General features: G+C 43.6%; 1 pseudogene; it reads left to right on the top strand.

The window, feature by feature from the left end:
- The first annotated feature begins 716 nt into the window (after positions 1-716).
- LOC125543567 (uncharacterized) lies at positions 717-2266 on the top strand (annotated as a pseudogene).
- The last annotated feature ends 3729 nt before the right edge of the window (positions 2267-5995 follow it).

Raw genomic sequence — 5995 nt, 5'->3', positions numbered from 1 at the left:
TCAATGGTCGACTTATTTTGAGCCAACAAAGATAGGTTCTTTATTGATGTATTACAATGTTTACATGAATGATGGTTGGGTCACGAGGAGTGTCCAACCACAAATGCGAGGAAGAGAAGTATTATACCTAGCTATGTTATGAGCTTCAAAATTAGAACCTCAAGATTCAAATAAGAAATTACAAGATGTAAAAACACTAGAAGTTTCTAGAGCCAATGTCAAGCCTTCCCTAACTGCAAAAGTTTCCAATGTAGACGTATCAACCAATCCATGCACCACTAGAACTGAAGATCCTATATATGCTCCATTTTTATCGCGTCACATTGCTGCAACTCTGTACATGGTACTTCCTCCGTTCCTAAATATTTGTCTTTTTAGATATTTCAAAGTAACTACCAAATACGGATGTATATAGCCATATTTTAAAATATAGCTTCACTTATTTTGCTCCGTATATAGCAACTTATTAAAATAACTAGAAAGACAAATAGTATTTAGAAACGAAGGGAGTATGTTATACTGATGTATTGTTGTATTCATGTTGTATTTATGACGAGTTGTAAACCTTTATTCGATTTTCTCATCTATCCAGCGAACAAAGATTGCTGCATCTACTCTCTCTGTTCGAAAATACTTGTCTTAAAAATGGTTGATGGTCAACTGGATCCTGTTTTTTTCTTTATGAAAAAACGAGCGAACGGGTCAAGATAATTGAGCCCGCGAGCGGCAAACCCCCCCTCCGGATAAGACTGAGTTGGTCGGTTCGGCAGCGGTCGCGAGGGAACCCCCGTCCAACCGCCGTATCTATGGCCGCCAACGGCCAGCCGCCGGTGCCGGTGGTGGTCGCCAACGTCGACCACCGCCCGGCGCCCCTACTCGGCCTCTTCTTCAACTCACCGATTCCACTTGTCCCTCACAATGGCTTCCCCTGCATCCCCGCCTTCGCCCCCGCCCACCGAAACAATCCGGAGCTCGTGGCCGCCATCTTGAGCGGCGACTTCTTCCTCACCACCCTCCAGGCGCGCGACCACCCAGAAGCTTCCTGGTTCGTCTTAGACGCCCGTGGCGGCTACCTTCTCCTCAAAGGGGGCGGGCTATTGCTCGCGCTGCTAAACCCCTTGGCACGGCGGTGCGAACGGATCTTTGATCTGACTCACGCCCACATCTTCGACGACGACGACGACCGCCAAGGAGATGGTAAAATCCTTCACGCCGGCGTGATCTGCGATGACGAAAACCCCGCGAGCTTTGGCATCTTCTGTCTTGCTTCCCATGGAGAGTTCAGGTTGCGGGCTGCGGTCTTCTCCTCATCCTTGGGAATGGGCGATTGGTTCCTCTCCCCATGGTTGGATGTCCCGCACCACGAGCCGAAAGATGAACTTTTGCTTGAGAGCGGCATGCGAGTGGGTAATTTCATCTACTGGCCTCACCAGGATCGTGCGTATGTGGATCGTGCGTATGTGGTCGTCTTGGATCCCGACCCAAACAACCCGCGATTGTTTGTTGAGATGATCCCACCTCTCCTGAATCTGGAAGGTTTTCCCAGCTCGATCCTTGGCCAAATTAACGGCGATAACATGTGCATTGCTTATTCAAATGGATTCAACATCGGTTTCATGCTGCGGCAAGAAGATGGCCTTGATGCTGGGGCATGGGCTAACATCAGGGTATTCAACCTGGCTGATCCAGTTAATGCTAAGATTGCGCAATCACCCAGAATACGCTGAAAATTGCGGTAATGCGGTGTAGCATCCTGTACTTGACAACATCAGAGATGTTCGCGCCCCAGGCCGTTTCTTGGTTCGCTTGTCTGTGCTTGGAAAGTGGCAGGCTGGAGTGGTTGTTTCGGAGGACGTATGATGGTTTCTTCCAGCCATACCACCATTCGTAGTGGAGCACTTCTCTGTTACCAGAGAGTGAAAATGTTGATCCCTTCATATGAGGAATGATGACAACCAGGGAGGGACAATCTGTGAAAAGCATTGCCTTGTTCTCCTACTAAATCAAAACACCCAGCTACCATCCAGAACTGATCTCTTCTTTGGACCTGCATCACGCTGAAGGTCCTGACGAAGTTCCTTGATATTCAGGATTCAGTGACAAGTCAATCCTGTAATTTGATCGTTTATGGTAATTGTTGTTGTCTTCTGTTATCAAACTTACCATTTACATTGTGGGCGAATTACTTCATCTGTTCCTTGACATTCAGTATTCAGTGATAACTCAATCATATGTATTTTGATCGTTTATCGTAATTGGGTTGTCTTCTGGTACCAAACTTCCCATTTACATTGTGGGTGAATTACTTATCTGTTCCTTGGGTTCGCCACTGTCTCTTCTCGGTATTGGGGCAAGGCATCCGAACCTTGGAGCCTCTTTTTTTTCTGTCTGTAAGATTAGTGTTCTTGACCGGCTGTAGCTTGTTTACCCATTTTGCTAAAAAAAATATCCGTCTTATTTTGGCTCATTAATTAGCAGTGCCTACCATCTCTATGATATGATGTCCTCAGAATGATGGCATGTTCTATATGAATATTTTGCATGAGTAATTTATTTTTGGAATGCTTTACTTAAGGAATTTATTTCTCATATATTTACAGTGTTTCTTGCACTGTATTAATTAATAGGTTGGCTAGTTATCTTGTTCTCTTTGTAAATTTACACATCTCTTCAGGAATTTGTGTCAAAAGCTGAAACAGGCAAACAAGGGTGCATGGATAAGTGACACGTATCACATGATATACTAGCTTATAATTTTGGATGAATATAACCTAGGGCTCATATATGAGTATTTTATCTTTCACAATATTTTCAATAGATAAATTCCTGAAGAGATATGCTCAATTGCTGATTAGTAAATCTGACTTTTCCTTTTCTGTATACATGCCCAGCAAATACACAGTAGTATTAGAAAAGATTGTTCTCCTACACCAACCAGCATTGTGGTGGAATCCCGTGGAGTTTACTGAACTATGATCATGGTCTATATTTTATCAAAAAAAAGAGCATGGTCTATATGAACTATGTGATGGGAAATACGCTCAAGGCATCAAACTGACACCCTGGACACTTATGATTTGTGTAACTGCCATTGTTGGTCTTTGTAGGCATCCTTTTAAAAGATCTATTCAGTAATATCATAATTCAACGTGATGTCATGAGAAGTTATGAGAACTGACTACTTGGTAGTATTGTCTCTACCTCGCCTTAATACGAGATTTCTTCTGATTCATTCAATTGCAAAATTTTCAAGAGGCTTGAATTTTTGCCCCCTTACTGTTTATCTCTTCCTGGTGTCTGCTTTTAATACTTGTGAATTTGACGTGCGTGATCTTGTCAGGCTGTCCCGAGCCAAGTCTAGCCTCTGATATAGGTGAATATCATTCTTTTGTTCAAATAGAAATCTGTAGGTTTAATTAACTTGTCTCGTATTCCTTTCCTGTTGGAATCAACTTGTATTGTTTAGTAGCAACATGACTAATCCATTTCGATAATACCCAGAGTATGTATGGAATTTGTGTGGTCATAATGACCTTCTGTTTGCTATTGATTGGAAATTCGATCTACGTGTATAGTGGCAGGCCTAGGCGCCTCGTTCATTTCATGGAGTTATAATACAGGAATGACCAATGTTAGTTGGACATGAACATTTCTCTGTGTTCAGATTGACATGATCATAGTGTTTTTTGTTGGTTCAAGTCTTCAAGCTATTATATCTCACGAATGTTAGCATGGACTACCCTAAAAAAAGAATGTTGGTATGGACAGTAGTGCCCAGCAAAAATGAGTTAGGCCTCCAAACTCTTCTTAACCTTTCTTTAGGAGCTCTACCACCATATGCACATTGTCTCGCCATTGAAAAATAATGGCGACAGAATGCACTATCGTGTACGAAATAACCGAGTATTAGTTGCTGCCGCTGTTAGACATATCTCGTACTCTGTAAGTAAGATCTGCTGCCACTGTGCATTGTCAATTTTGTGTGTGGTTACTTGTTGATGTCGAATACTTTTTTTTAGATGTCGAACACTCTACCACACTATCTGTGCTTTGTGAGGCACCTAGTCATCTGACGATGGCAGTGAAGACGGTGCAAGATACTGCTGTCCTCATGTTCGTACAATAGACCCCATGCGTTGCTACAGAAATTTATAGCAACAAAATTACCGAAAAATAAATTGAAATATATGAGAATAATACCGCATCATATTTTTTGTCATATATATGGTAGCAAACCTAGAGGTAAATAGAGGGTAGATGTATTGTTATATTGCCTTGCAATATTCCAGTTCAATTGTTTGTTGCTATAAATTGATGATGTAGAGGGCTTGCATGCTAAATGATGTAGAGGGCTTGCATGTGGTGAAAAGTGGAAGATTTCATGCGTTCGAGATGCGGATGACTTGTCTGTGCATTTAAATGGGATTGCTTACTTAGAAAACATGAGATGATACCTTGAGTGTTACTGCTAGAATTAGTTGCAGTTATTTCAACGAAATTTAATTGTATAAAACATTGTTTGAGAATTGAATTTAAAATAAAATACTTAATTATTGTATACACCTGGAGAATATTTGTCTTTCTCATGCATGGCATGGCATAGCATAGTGAGTTGGCACTATTGCATGTCGAGATAAGGTTGACTCTTTTCCTATTCGTGGTAACATTGTTAGTTGGCATAGTTGCATGTCAAGAGAAATAGAACTAGTGGGGTTCAACTATTTAGATATATAGGATTTCAGATGAGAATATGAGAAAATCCCGAACCTTAACCGCCTCCCGGGTCGCACTCAGGCGACTTCGGAGGCACCGCCACCACCACCCAAAATTCCTCGCCACTGTCGTTGATGGGGTCACATACTAGTGGCACGGTCAAGGACCTGACATCTAAGGCCCATCTAGGGTCCCACACCATCATTGGAAGGTCCCTGGACCACAGGCGCATCCGGATGTGCTACATTGAAAATTCACTCGGATACACCGACGACACTTAGATGTCTTCCATCCAGTCAGTCTAACCATCATCAGTCAGATAGAGGAGGCGTAGGGGTGATGTGGGAGCTGCAACAGTCGAGTAGCTTAATGTCGGACTTCAAGTGTAGTTATAGCTGCCGTTACCAGTAACCGCTGTAGTTATACTCATTTAACCCCTTGTAACGTGGCAGTTGTGAGGCCGAGGCGCATTCTATATAAGCCTCTCTCTAGCTCCAGGGCAAGGGTTCAACATCCACTGTAATCTTATACCCCAAGAGAAAACACAATCCTCCGGGCACGAGACGTAGGGTTGTTACCTCTCCGAGAGGGGCCCGAACTCATAAAATCCGAGTTATACACTTGCACCGTAGCTAGGCTCTGCCCTTAGTTCGTGCCCCTAGTACTCATTGTCAGGTTTGTTGCCTCGACAGTCGTCCTTGCCAGAGGAGGCTGTCGGGTGGCAAGGCGTCCCTGTCGGCCTCCCCCTTCCCCAACCTCTCCCGCGTCCTTTGCCTGCCCCTCATTCATCTCCTCTCGTAGCATACCAAGGATAACCGTCGTTCGATTCCACCTGGATCTCTTCGGCCGGTGCCAGATTCATTCCTATGCCCGTGTAATGCGCCCTAAACATCGCCAGCACAATCTGCCTCCTCGCGTGTAGCTGATTGTCTCACATGTTCAACACGTGCAGGAACCCGGTTGAACTTATTGAAAATGTCAGGAAGCTCATGGAGCTATCATCCTGTTTAAAGAGATGACCCATTAGCGCTTTCACTTGCACCTTTACCAACATTGCAAGCACCGCGAAATGCCAAATGCGTTGAATTGTCTTGATGATACGATTTGTAGCGACAAAAATGGCACACTGTTTCTTTAGAACATTGTCTAATTGAATCCTTGACCGCCCATAGTAAAGGGACACCAGTCTCGCCTCCTCATCGAAGCATGGGACGTAAGTTGCAACCAAGTATGTTGGTAAAGCAGATGGACATACAGGACAAAGGAAGACTCGGGAAACATA

The sequence above is a fragment of the Triticum urartu genome, chromosome 3A, assembly GCF_056163025.1.
Source record: "Triticum urartu cultivar PI428250 chromosome 3A, HENAU_Tu73, whole genome shotgun sequence".
Lineage (NCBI taxonomy): Eukaryota > Viridiplantae > Streptophyta > Magnoliopsida > Poales > Poaceae > Triticum > Triticum urartu.
The sequence above is the reverse complement of the archived record's forward strand: the minus strand, read 5'-3'. Positions and strand labels throughout refer to the sequence as shown.